This window comes from Polypterus senegalus, chromosome 4, assembly GCF_016835505.1.
Source record: "Polypterus senegalus isolate Bchr_013 chromosome 4, ASM1683550v1, whole genome shotgun sequence".
NCBI classification, from domain to species: domain Eukaryota; kingdom Metazoa; phylum Chordata; class Cladistia; order Polypteriformes; family Polypteridae; genus Polypterus; species Polypterus senegalus.
Window position 1 is genome coordinate 169,750,749 of NC_053157.1, and position 14,967 is coordinate 169,765,715.

Here is a 14,967-nt window from a genome sequence, read left to right on the forward strand (position 1 = left end):
TATGCAGGCAGTGGATGAGGCTGGTTTACACAGAATAATAAACATTTCTTTAAAGGACACATACAAGCAGGGTTGTCTGAGAGATGAATCCATTCCTTCTTCTCTCACCCCCCTTCCTGGGACATTACAATGTATCTGTAAACATTTGTAATGTATCCTAGTTTTGAACATTGTCTTTGTAAATCCAGTTACATGGTAATTTCTGACATAAGCGAATACGTCAAGCTTGGAACTGACAAATATACTAGACTCATAATGAGACATGAAAAACAAAAAAATTATTTTGTCAAAATCAAGAAAGAAATCAAGTGCCGATACTTCAAGCCTGATACTTGTCCCCAGACAACAGCATCTAATCTCAAGATCATCAAGTGCAGGATGAAAACTTCACTAATTGATGAAAAAATCAACAACTTCTTGTTAAAACCACTCCAAGGTGAATTACACAGACTGACATCAAACAATTATGTGTAACAAAACTAACCTTTGCTATGGACTGAATGGTCAGACATGAATCTCATCATGGCATCTCAGGATCAGGCACTTAACACACACTATCATCAGAAAAATATTCTCAAGATGAATGTTAATAGCAAGTGCAGAAAAATGACAGCAACAAGAAGAGCACATCAGTCATATTGCTGCTGGATACTCAGTGCTCATGTGTTAAAAGAATGCACTCATCATCACATTTGGATAGTAAGCTATCTGCACTGGTGAATGCTTTGTGAGTGTGGCCTCCCTGTGCCTGATCATTGGCATAGTTTAAAAAAGTTGTCAAGGTGGAAAACAACACCATTATATTACCCTTGAAGACAAATGACCAGACATCGTTTTCCATGACAGAAGCTAAGAGCAATATCTACTCATCGGTGTTGTTGTTACAGATGATGTGAACGTCTCAGTTAAAGAAACACAAAGACCTCGAAATTAACATTTCATGCTTATGGATCAAAAGGTTTGTGTGAGAGCACTTGGAACTGCTTGAGTAGGTCTCCAAAAATATCTTGACAAACTGACAGTTAAAGCAAGTGCTGCCAAAGTAGAGAAGATCATCTTCTTCAGAACTTCTCACATACTTTGTAAAGTCCTAACAATATGAAGTGTAACACCTAAAAACCCATTGGGTTCCTGGTAAAAAGCAACCAAGTGTTACTTTACCGGAGACAGAGCCTATTTCAGCAGCACAGAGGACAAGACAGGAGCCAACACTAGAAGGGACACCGAGAACTACGGACAGGAGACCAAAGACTGTTCCTGCCATCTAGCTCTGAGAAGAGGACTACTTGCATTCTGTTTCCTCTCTTGAGTTTTACCCTCGTGCTTTGACACCAATTGTACATCTAGCCTATCTAGAAGAGGGCCTCTCTTTGAATTGCCTTTCCCAACATTTTTTCCTGCAAAGTTTTTGGGGAGTTTTCTCTCGTCTTCTTAGAGAGTTAAGGCTGGGGGTTTGTTGATTACATAGGACCTGTTAAAGCCCATTTAGGCATTCTTTATGTGGTTGATCTGGTTGTGTGAATCTTTCACTATTCACTATACAATATTGTCTGTTGTATTCAAGCAGTCTCTAAACATATTTTGATGTTTGTAAAATAATACCAAAATAGTTTTATTAAATTACATATGCAGAATATGACAGTATTTTTGCAAGGAATTCTGCACCTCAAAAATCACTCTTGTTTTATGTGGCTCTAACTGCTGTACATTATATTTTTCTAAGTAAAAAGTACATTTTCATGTCTGGCACAATAAGAGTACAGCAGTTCTATAAATGTTCTCCAACATTTTTTCCTGTAATTCCTATTCAACTAATGCCCCAAAAGAGATGTGGAAATTCTATTGTTACTTTAACCTTTGCTACAACCTATATGTTATAATGTAATACTTTGATGTGCTTTATAATTAGTTTTTAAGCAATAATGAAAACAAGGGAGGGAGGTTCACAAGCAATAGAAAAAGGATAAAGAATTCTTCAAGCGATGAGTACCCTCAAAATTAAAAACGTGGCCTTTATTAAAAAAAATGGTCCGCCCGTTCAATTCAAAGCGGATATTTGAGCGTGACCCTTAGAATCAAGGCAGCTGGATTATTTTGCACGAGACGTGAATGTGAACCTGAAAATTTCGTTATTGGTCGCGATTTCTGGGAAAGGAGGGCCCTCGCCAGGCGGTGTGACGTCACAGCGAGTGTGTCACTCTCTGGCAGGCTGACCTGGATCTGCTGCTGCTGTTCATATCAAAACACAATAAAAATAAAACTGAGGAGGTGAATTAGAAACGGCACAACCAAAAAGATACATGGATATGGTGTTGTTAGTCCCCGTTACTCAGGAGTGAGAGTCGAGTGGAAGCTGTCCAGGGAACACTTACGACGGCGTTGTTTTGTTGTTGTTTTTAAAGAGGAGAAAACCCCGCTAGTTGCTCGAGTCCTAGAGAGGTTGCTGTACGACCCGCCGGAAAAATAACTGCACCATTGCAGCAGTCAGTGCATGTTTGAGCTAAACGACAAGGCCTGCCTCCACTGTCCACTCTTCTGTAAGAACAAGACAACCGTGGAAGGTAAGGAGAAATATCTGTATTAATTTGTGTCAGGTTTTGTTTAACGAAAACGAACGGCCGGTGGTTAAGTGTTGGCAATTGGTGAAAAAAAGGATGCCATTAAAAACGGTGCCGATCGCTCAAGTTCAAATGTCCGCTGTTTTGTCGGACATAGGCGCTTACAGCACACAGTTTTGGTGTATGAATTCCCTTGCGCCCATTTTTGTGTGTTATGGCTCACCGTTTCCTTTGTAAACCCGGTGACATGACGACGGGGGGTGGGCGATGGTGTGTGGGACTGACTGACTGACTGAGTGAGTGCGCGAGTGAGTGAGTATGATGAAATCCCATGGTGGCCGAGCGCTTCATTCTTAAATTGAGTGAGAATGGGTGGCAGTTTAATTCGTGATCCTTTAAGTCCCAGGAGAGGAGATGCTTTCCGTCACCTTTAACTTTGTGCTGGAAAGACTGCCAAGAACAGCTGTAGGCCCAACGCGCCCAAATGATAGGTAGTGAAACCGAAACAAAAAGCCCCAGCTACTTGTTAGACTGCTTTCTGTAACCAGTTTGGTTAACGATGAGTTACTTAAGTAAGTTGTTGGTAAAGGAATAAGATCATAAATAATATCGAAACCTTGGAACGAACACTCTGCGCATGTGCTGATTGCCTTGCTAACTGTCGCCAGTGGCTCTCCGGACAGATAAGATGCACTGCTTTTGTCGTTTTGTCTCTACTTACCGTCGCGTGACGCCAGTCATGTGAAGCTACGAGGAGGGACAAGGATACCGGCTTCATCTCATATGTTTACCTCGCCTTTTCTCAATCGCTTCTCCCGGATTTCTTCATTCTTTGTCGCTTATTTCCAGAGATCTAAGCGTTTGCTGTGTTAAATATGGGCTGTCGTACCGCTTTCCTGTGTTACTGGCGTTTTGTGGATCACTGGCAGTTACTCCGTTAGGCTTCCCCTGTATTACTGTCAGTTAACGTCCAGACGCAGTTCATACAAAAACTTGTATCTTTTAATTCTGGGTTTGTGTAGTAGTCCTTTTTTTTATTTGTTAATGTTAGTACTCACTAAAATTGTTTCATTTGGAAAAGAACAGCTAACATTTGTGATACAGAAAAGTATATTTATAGTATTGCTTTTAAATATTATCTTAATCCCATCATTAAAGTCTTTTTATGGAAATTTCTATTCAATCTAAATACCACACACCATTGTAGTTTATAATACTGTGATTTTAAACTTTGCCATTTTTACCATACACCTCAAAAATAGCAGGTCAGAATTACAATTAGAAGAAGGATTTGTAGTGAAAACATTAATATACAACAATGCATATTTTTCTGGATGTTTCTATGAATATGCTCTTTTGATGTTTTAGAATAACATCAGTTGCCATGTGTTAGGTTGAATTGGCACTGTGGTGGTTTGCTGGTCTGATCAGGGTTAGTCTTAACCTTAGAGTTTCTCCACCTCTTGGTTGTAAAGAGGCAGAACATTAACACAAGGCATTAACCAACTCTTTACAGGATGTTGTTTTTATATGTAGTATATAACTTTATATTGTATTTTGCAAGACAAGCTAAAGTACAGTTTGAACAAAGGGGTAAGGGATTATTTGAAGCATAGATATTTAAATTGTAGAAGGTGAGGTTTTTAAGTGTGATTTTAAAGTGGTACTTCATAATGTAGTGTGGAAGAAAGAAAATAAAGCTAAATGAGCATTTACAGAGAGTTGCTTATCAAGTCTTGGATTGGTAAGGCAGCCAGTGGCAGGATCTCATGTGTCATCCGGGTTGGTGAAAGGTAAACAATGATCAGTAACAGTAGCCATGTTTTGGAGCTAGTGAAACACCATATAACACAGAAAGCAAAAATTATTGAGACAGTTGACTGCTGACGTATTTCTTGAGCTTTTCAATGGGTCTCTGTTATTATAGTCTGTTGATTAATCGGGTGTAGCAGAAGTACTGTGTAAACAAGTGCCTTAGTAGTACACGCTATTTGTATTTTTTTTTAACACTAAGGGCTAATATTATTTGGAGGAAATGTAGTGTAGTGGTTAAGGCTTTGGACCTTGGACTTCAAACCATGTGGTTGGGGGTTGAAATCATGCCACTATGTATGTATGACCATGAGCAAGTCAGTTAATCTGCCTGTGCTCAAACTGGAAAAACAAAATACTGTAAATACAACGAATTGTATCTCAAATGTTGTAAGTCAACTTGGATAAAAGCATCAGTATAATAATAAGTAATGATAGTATTATTAGGTCATTGGAACCTCTTACTCTTGAACTTGCTTTTGTCAATGAGTAAAACATTCCTGTCATAGAATAATTCCAGAATCTTCTTGCTTTTCATAGTGACGTGGCTTTTGTTGATGGCCACTGTAAGACGCATGAAATGGGTAATCAGTAGAAATAATGTGAAATTTGAGTATGTATTATCATTATTACATATTTACAGTTTTCATTTGTTTAGATTGTTCAATCAAGCACAGTATTTCATTTTGTTTTTATCAGTTGAATGTAGCCTCCCTTTATAGTGTACAGATGTGAATAAAAATATGAAGCAGAGCTTAAAGTGGATTTACATAATTACTGGTACCGTATGTATTAAAGTGAAGAGCGAGGAGCAGTAACTTTGAGCACTGCAACATGATGTATGTTGCTTCCCCATTCAAAAGATCAAGCATCACTATCCAAGACCAATGTTTCTTCCTTGCAGTTTGCATCAATGTATTTGACAAATGGGGGTAGGAGAGGTGTCAGTTTTCAGCACTGTGACTGGGGGCTGGAGGTCGATGGTCAGAGTGTAGCGGATAACCTTGATGAGAGCCAATATGCATCTAAGAGTGCTTGGAGTCAATAGAAAAAAAACAGAACTTGCTAACATTTCAGCTTTTCTGAACTTTCTCTAGTTATTTCAGAACTTGATCACATCTCTTTTGTTTTGTCCAGGACACTTCTGTCCAGGCAAGTATAATATTCTCCTTAGTGGATTAACTACATGATGAAGGGACACACTTCAATTATTTTTGCATGTCTTTGTTAGGCTTTAGTGACCTAATGCATCATGTTCAGCCCTTAATTCATCATTCTGGCAACCATGTAACCAACCTCTCCTTGAAATTCACCACTTTGCAAAACCCAGCACACACACACACGAAATGTCTGCTGTCATATTTGCCGTGCAGCTTTTGCGAATTGTGAAGATGTGTCAAGTCAAAAAGTATTAAATAAAAGTTAAAAGTATATATATTATCCTGCATGTGAAGAGGAGTAAATTTAATCCGCCCAGTTTAGGGTCACAGGCAGTCAGTAGTCACTGTATCAACACTGGGAATTAGGGCCGGTTTATACATCAAACTCAGAACGAGTACACGCACCCATCATGGCTGCCACGCATTCCCAGCGTGCATTTGACGCAATAAATTGTAGGGTGCAGTGTGTTCAAGTCGGAATGTGATGTCAGAGTCTTTGTTTCCTATCAACATATTACAGCAAGACGCTTTGGAGATCCTACAGGATCAATCATATGTGATTTGATGTTTGTTTTGATGTGGTGAAGCTAATCATCAGACTCAAATGCTGACATACAAACGTATTCGTGGTGCTTCTCTTTATCTATTTCTTGTATGGGCAATACAAGCATCGCATATTCCCCATCTTAAAGACTCTACATTTTAAATGCCTTGCATACCATCTTCTGAGCCACAGAGAAGAAAAAAAACTAGGCACATAGTAACGATAAACAAACGTTTTTGTGATTAAAGTGGAAATTTCAACTTTAGTGACAAAATAAACTACAAGATTAAAGTAGAACATTGTAAAGGTCATCTTACTGACCCAATTATTAATCGCTACATGACTTTGGGGCTTTCTCCTGCGTTGACAGCAGTGGCAGGCAGTGATTGCCACACAACACATTACATTTTGGATATTCCAGCTTTCTGCACATTTAGAATCCTTAGATTTATACTTGATATCACTTTCATGATGAAATGTGGTAAAGCACATACAGTATGTTACATTTTACAGATAAATTGTTAACTTCATTTAAATAATTAATACTGTTAATAATTACACATGTGGTGGTGGCACAGTGATTGAAGTGGTAATGCTGCTGCCTCAGTACATGCACAAGTATAAACAGTACACTGCTTGTGTGACAGTAGCATTCACAGGCATATTGCATTGTGTTGTGTGAAGTATAAACCCTGTCTAAGGCAGGAAGCCAGTGCGGTTTAGTAGCCAGCATGGAGAAATGATTGCAGGGCACTCTAGTGCTTCACCCCTCTGCTGTTTAGGGGGCTGACCCCCTAAGACAGCTCTTGGGAACCTGTGGAGTGTGTCCCTCTCAGGTTAGTACAACATTTATAAAACACAAAAAATGAATCAAATTTGTTTGAGTTTCTGGTCAGTTTCATGAGAGTTCTTGTGTTCAGGATTTAATTAACAAATGCTTGCTAGTGAGATGTGCAGTTTTTCATACAAATGAAGAAAGAGTAACACAACTTATGGAGTGTTTGTAATGCATTACATTTTATAATAAGTTAACTAACAAGTTTAGTTACTTTTTTGGTAAGTTAACAAGTAGTATAACTAAGTTACTTTTTAAAAGTAACATTCCTCAACAATTGACATCATTAAATGAGCACCAGTCAGATGTTACACAGTGGAAAACAAGATGTGATAGAAATATGACATTTCTGTTTCATGCAGCTATTCTTATTGAGATAAATGGAAATGATTATGCAAAATAATTACAGTCAGATCAAATAATTGCCATCAGGTGACTATGTAGTAAGTGTGACTGGCCTAACTCATTAGTAGTTGTAGAAGCCCTGCTCCCGCTCACATCACAGCTGTGATGAGAACAGGCCACCTATCCCAACAAGCCAGTCTGTTCTGTTCACCTACATTCTGTAAAACATACAGTTGAGATTTGTAGGTGTTCTTCCATGTGTCTCAATGCATTTGAGCAAAATCTGTCTCAAACAAGTTTCTAACTGCGTCCCCTTGTTCCTATTGCAGACTTTATTTTAATGCACCAGCTAAAATATATTATATATTACTTATATATATTATGGCTGGGAATCGATTGGAAAAAAAAACTAAAGTAATCACATAAATATATAAATTGTGATTAATCGTATATAACATTAATACATAAATCATGAAGTAAATATACACTGAATCACAAAATGAATGTAGAATCAACACAGAATACTACTAGAGCAAGTACAAACTGAATCTGAATGCCTTCCTAAAAGGCAAATTAAAAAGAAGGCAATAAGAAAACAAGTAAAATTTATTAATTATCAAATTGGCATAGCATATGAGACACAGATGTGTCAAAATTAAAAATTTAAATAATCGCAACAACTGTTGACTTTGAATGCACTAGTAAAGACTGATTTAATTGAAAGAATATGCATGTCTTAAGTGGGAATACATTAAAACTTGTGTTTAAACTCCACAAATACTCTCCTCAATTGTCCATCACCATCAACAACTTGATCATTATACTCTACACAAGTAGAGTATAATTTTCCAACTGGTGCTTTGTAGAAATCACAGTGTAGTGCCCCGGAGTCCTGACCTGAGAGAGATGCGCTCTTCAGGTGGTGGAGACCAGTCCGAGCAGGAAAGGACTACCTGGAGAAGCTGACATAAAAGTGGCTCTGTGATTGTTGTTTTTTAGGCACAACACTAGAGAGCTTTAGCAGCCAGGGGACATGTCGGGTTTTTCCATTTGACTCTCACGTTTGCGTATGATGCTGGGTCAGTGGAGTGAAGCAGAGGGAGGAATGGCTATATGAGTGGGCAACGGGACAAAGCAGCTGGAAAATGTGTCCAAAGTACTCACTAAGTGCTCTGTCTGCGAACGGTAATTTCGGAGCTGCTTTTTTTGCCAACCCATGTCCCGCCCCTTCAGACAGTTCAGTATGTCTAGAGATTTAATGCTTTTGTGTTTGGTAGAATTATGGGATTTGTTAGGTAACAAAGAATGTGCCACCACAGAAAAAAGGTTGGAAAACACTGCTGTACCTACATCTTTGCAACTGGCATTCTAAAAAAAATATCTGTAGTTGCTGTCTCACTTATAAACTTTGACCTTGCATTACTTGGATGGTCATGTTGTGTTCTTTGGATAATTTAGTGAAGATACTGCAAACTTGAATCATGGTCAGGGATAATCATTACACGTTTCTTAGTGTTTTTCTTTCCTAATCAAAATATGTTTATGTGTTCATGTCTCTGTTTACAGTGGCAGTCGGTAGTGGAGTTCTTATGTATCGAGGTCCTGGGATTTTTTTGTAAAGTACAGGTTATTTTCTGTCTCCAGTATGTAGTTGGATATCATTATAAGTTTTTTTTTGACACAGACAAATCTAATGGAATTGTTCGTTTTAAAATCCATTTTCAATTTGACTGTTTTCTGTCACCATTTTGTGTTTTGTTTAGCTTTTTGCCAGAATTTACCCATTAAGGGACATAGATTTATTGATTGCAAGCCCATTAATTATGACACAGTGGGATTAAAGGGTCATTATAGGTTCACCTCCTTATTTGGATTCCAAAACCCCTCTTTGCGTATTAGTTTTGCGAAATTCTGTTTGATTTTTCTAATTTTGAACCTTGTAATTGGTTCTGAACCTCTACTTCTGAATCTTTTTCCTCTGTCTTCCAGTCGTTCTAATTTTCTCTTGCTTTCTGGGCAGAATATCATGTAAACAGTCAATATTAGGGACATAATTCACTCTGTTCATGATTTGGTTTGATTCACTATACTGGGTTCAAGATTTGATATCTCATGATTTTTAAACAAAATCTTAGTGAAGAAAACCTATGATTGAAATTTTTTGTTTATTGTTATTTCTGAGACAATCACTCTTTCAGAATCAACAATTAATTTTCCTTGCCACTACTTAAATAATATGGTAACAGTGAAAGTCTTATGTACTACAGTATATATAAAAAATGCAGAACACACTTTTAATACTGTGCTTAATATTCTACTTATTAAATGAAACTAATTATTGTAAAAGTTTTTTTATTTTTCTTACCAAAAAAATATAGTGCCAAAATAGTGCAAATAATGAATCTAATAAATGGATTGATATAAACATCTCTTTTCTTAGCCCATAAAATTAAGCAGCTTAATTAAGCAGATTAAGAACACAAGCATATCCACAACTGTGACCTGTGGGCATTCACAATATCTTCTGCAGTTAAAGAAAAAGTGTGCACTTGGAACAGAGGTTGCTGGAGTTGAGAGATATGTTATGGTCGGTGGGGAAAGCAGTGGATACTTCAGAGAATTTTCCCTCTATCATTTAAGTGGACAGCACTTGAGTGCAATAGGGGACATTTTTCTGTACATATCAATTTCTTGCTCTTTCTCATTTATGGGCAGTGCCACTTCTTCTTCCACTGACTCAGTGAAATAATCTCCAAGCAGATCTTCCACAACCAGCTTTTTTGGAGATATTCCAGCTCAGCACCATGTTGTTCTGCTCTTCTATCATCTGTTCCCTCTGTTTTCAGGAACTACATTTAATATGTGACTAGCTTCAGTTCCATTAAGTATCAGCATCTGAACTGTCACTTGTCTGATTTCTATCTCAAATGCTGTTGTGAGTAGTACTAAAAGCACTTTAACAAAACTTACTTTTTACTACTGAACACAAACACACATGCACAGAGTGAATAAATAACTGGCTGCACTATAACTGCTTTGCATTCTCCTTTGGCGTGCTGAACACAGAATTGCGCTGGCTGGGTTCAAGATGTGACAGAGTTCTAAATCTTGTATCCATCGTGGTGCACTTCACAAGAAAATCCTAGTCTGCACTGTATCTGGCCATGAGGTTCTTCAGAATTGCGCTCTTTATGCTGGCCATAGTCGCTCTATTCAGCAGCAGAATGAGAGACACATTTACGATATGTTCATTGCATAGCACTGTGATGGCTGACTATTGGTTTAACCACTTGAATGATGTCTTAGGCATTACTAATGCCAGTGCCATCCAGCATGTCGATTTCATGTGCATTTCACGTTCTCTCCGTGTATATAAGGGCTGCTGAAGATAACTATTGAGCATTTCCAGCGTAGTGATTCATTATATTATAACTAGACATTAAGCCCATTACAATAACGAGTGCTAGAACAGTAGTGCATAAACATTAGTAGGAACAGTCTATATTAAATGGCAAAGGACATTGACCTCATTCTGTTTGTTGTCTTAATTTTTTTTGTCAAAAATATTTTTGCAAGAAGTCTAAAGTAAAATAGAAACGTATATGACAATACAGTAAGTATAATTTAATATTGCCTTAGTGTAAAACTTTGTAACAATCTGTAATACACTATCTGAAGAAGATATTTAGGAAAAAATTTCTATTTTTTTACCTCATGAAATGTTTCTATAAAATTTCATTATTGACAACATTTCTTGTAAATATTCTGTCTGAGTTTGGTAACAGTTTGCCTTGTTCAGGACCATCTACAACCTTGACAACAACATCTGGAAAACTTCTAACTCTTGATAATGCAACATATAACTGACCGTGGCTGAATACTGGTTCTGGCAAGTAAATGCCAACTTTTTTTTAAGGTTTGCTCTTCTGAGTCTTTCTCTTTTAGCTTTTTTCTTACGCTCATTTTCTTTTAATTCAATTGATCTATTTGCTCATATTTTTCTTTGTCTTTCAGCCTTTCTTTTGTTGATGTTTACTTGTTGAGCTGACCGTTCCTCTAGGAGATGTTGGTTATATAGGATTTGTTTGTCTGTGTCTTTTGTCCCACTTGACGTGTCCTTTTTTTTGGGTGGCATGTTGTTAGTAGATATGTCCGTAATATTTTCTCTTACAGTAATACTGGCTTGTATGTGGCTGTAATATGCGTCACTGTATTGTGTGCCTTTAATTTTCTCTTGTAGTAATACTGGTTTGTATTTCCGTAAAATGCCTGTAATTTTCTCTGACAGTAATACTGGCTTTGATGTCCGTAATATGACTTTCATTTTCTGTCATAACAGTGGGCAATCAGCAGAGTGTCCTCAGCAACTGATGTAATCTGTGGCATGCAGATGACAATCGTGCCTGTGGGGTCTCCCCAGCAAGTATTTTTTAATATGTGGTGGCGTGCAGCTGATTATTATATGTGTGGTGTCTCCCCAGCAACGGATTTTATGTGAGCGGTCGCGACTACCCAATCAGCTCTCTCCCCAGCAATGATGTCCTTTATTTTCTTATCATGCGGGCTGCATCTGGGCCATTCACTGTGTGCCCAGCTTCCAGTGTGTGTGCGCCCACGGTGCTGTGCGCATGGGCGGGGCACTGTGTGATGCGTGGCGCGGCCTGCGCAGGCGCACTTCACCAGAAGACGCACACACGCGGACATCTGGACGCACACAGGGGTTTTATTAAAGAGGATGTTGACTATCCGTGTGTGTGATGGAGGTCTCAGTAATTTCTGTTTGGTGGTGAATACAGCTGTAGCTGTGGAAAAAAGTGACGACCTGTCTCATTTGACCAACGACTACTAACCTGTGGTACGCCCAAGGCTGTGTGGGTAGCCACATTCAAAAGCAAATTCAAAGCACCTGATATGAGGGCAAAGCCCAGATTCTCTGACTGGTACATCCCTGCTATGTGCATTATCGGTAACAACAGTGATGTTCTGATTAGCACTTTCAAACTCCCACTTCAAAACAGATGATTTCTGCACCTCAGGAATGTTGCATCCAGGGTGGGTTTCATAAAGAGGCTGAGTCTGAAGTGTACAACTCGCCATATTTCAGTTGCTGGTGATAGAATAGGCTTTGATCATGGTGTAACTTTGGTTTGCCATCTTAGCCTCATTGTACATCGCTGGCAATATAGTGCCACTAAGGTGTGGGTGCGAGAGAATACAGTATTGTACTTCGGCTCTAGTGTGTTCCCCAGCAGCCAAAACCCCTCGTTCTCAATGACTGAAAACAGTTTCCTGTCCTTCACAATAAAAACACCAACACACCTTGCTATTTCTTTGGCCCTTGCACTTGACTGTTTGAAAGAAATTTGTCAGAGATGTTTGGCCTTTAGGCAATTGCTTCTTTGCAGATGGTGAATTATATTTGTTACTGTGATGATGTTGTATGTGGTTCAGCATGTTTGTAGTGTTTACTGTAGCGTATGTCAAAACTCTTTTGCAGTGCTTACAAATGCCCCTCGTCTTATCAACTATTTTCTCAGCAGTAGGAATACAGGTGGAATCCCATTGTAACAAAATTTCATGGGACAAATACGAGAATAATATGTATACGATATGAGGGTAATACATACACTATTGTAACCATGGTTGCCAGCAATTTGCCATCTCTAATGGCAGCAGCGCAAGGACATCTCTGTAATGCTCTGCTGCGTCTTCTTGTGTAATGTGCTTGTGACTTGATTTTTAGAACATTTAACACCCACCCTGGACTCTTGTATACCTAAGTCTGTGACCCAAGATTGACAATATCTGTATTTTAAAAAAGGAAAATAAATATTTCATTTGAAAATGAGATGTTAGATGTATTTTTTTTTAAATACTGTTATGAATACAGAATAAGAAAGATTAGATGTAACTTTTTTTTATAGAAATACTAACTTGTTTCTTAGTTTTTTTTTCTTTTATTCAGGTCCCAGAGCCCGATCTTTAACTTTGCCTTCTATTTATTTATTTATTTATTTTTTTTTGATCCTTCAATGTTGTTTACAGTGTTAAAGGCATGATTCTGAATGCTTTCGCCGCATAATTTTTCTTCATTCCAGAATCAGCTTTTTCCAGGCTTGTTAATTTTTCTTTCAGCATAAATTGATACTGTTTCTCTTTTTTTTTTTTTTTGTTTTTTTGTTCATTGCAAAGAAAACTTTGAGAACCCCTATGAAACTGGAATAGTACATTATCTGCAAATGACACAACTACATGTGCTAGGTGGAGCACTGTCTCAGAATTTGGCTATGTGTATGATGTCTTACCTACACACTAGCTGAAACTGCCCAAGCCTGGGCATTTTTCAACAGACTGTCACTTTCTTTTGGTCTAACAAGAAAGAAACGGTCTGTTGCAGATTTGCCAAGAATCGGCAAAAGTGTAGGTGCTACATTAAATATTTTTTGTATCGCATTATTATCTTTGGTGGCCATTTTTGGTCAAAAAACATTTGTTATACTGTAATTTACATTTCATTAAAATAAAATCCATTTAACATGATGTTGTATGAACATTTGTCTGGGCCAACAAAAAGTATTTGTTATTCTGAAAGTTCCATTACATCGGTATTTGCCATAACTGGATTTGACCAGCAGTAGCAAAGCCTGTGGCTGTAGCTACTTAGCATGTCATTGCCTTTCAGCTAAAATAGTTAAAAATGCACTGATGCAGGCCCTGAGAGCAGAATGAAAAAGTGGTGTGCCTTTTAGTTTCCATTTACTCATTTTTCTGTTTTTAGATTAGAACCCAGTTGAAGACATTTGAAAAGCTGAAACATGTACCTGCAATTTGTGAACCAACTTTAACATAATCTGCATGATTGGTCCAAATGGCCTTGATGGTTTAATTGTGTAATATTAAAAAAATTCTCCAGAGCTCTGTGATTAATGTTGGGTAGAAAAATGTCTTTGTCAATAATACATTCGCTGTCTGTCCTCATTACATGTCCATACCACTTCAACCTACTTTCCTGTAATTTCTTAGATATCTCTCCCACTTTTGTTGTACCTTGTCTCCTTTCTTATTCTGTTATTTTTTGTAACTCCACAAGTCCATCTCTACATTGCAATGTCTCGGCTCTATTCAGCATTTCTGGTCTTGCCACTGTCTTAAAAACCTTACCTTTAACCTTCACCTTAATTCTTTGATTATACAATACTCCTGATACCTTCTTCCAATTGTTCCATCCACATTGGACTTGGTGGGTTGCCTCAGTATCTAGGTTAATATTTCGGGCTACCACTGGTCCTAGATCTCTAATTGCATCCACTTTTTTCAAAAACTCTCCCTGCAGACTAACTTTTGAATCCTGATAATTATCAAACTTCATACTGTATATTCTGTCTTCTTCCATTTTATCTTCAATCCTCTGTTTTCCAAAGCCCTTCTCCATTCTTTCAACTTCCTCTCCACTTCTTTTCTGGTGCTACACATGGCCTTTGTCATCAGCAAAAAGCATGCACCAGGGGAATTGGTCTTTTATCCCATGACTCAGCAAATGTATAACCAGATCAAAAAGGTAAGGAGAAATTTCTGGTATTTTAGTGATTGTTAGGTTGTAGTGATAATATGTTGATTTGTATTAATCTGGTCATAACCAAAACCATCTTCCAGCAGAAGAGTAAATACAAGACATCATGGATTCACCCTCTCTCCAGACACTGGCATCTGATT

The 14,967-nt window shown here is 37.9% G+C and overlaps 1 protein-coding gene across 1 annotated transcript in view; it reads left to right on the forward strand.

The window, feature by feature from the left end:
- The first annotated feature begins 2,174 nt into the window (after positions 1-2,174).
- elf2a (E74-like factor 2a (ets domain transcription factor)) overlaps positions 2,175-14,967 on the forward strand; it is a 132,539-nt gene continuing 119,746 nt past the window's right edge. The window contains exon 1 of the mRNA XM_039751670.1: positions 2,175-2,561. The gene's annotated coding sequence lies outside the window, so the exon portion shown is untranslated. The remainder of the gene's footprint in view (positions 2,562-14,967) is intronic.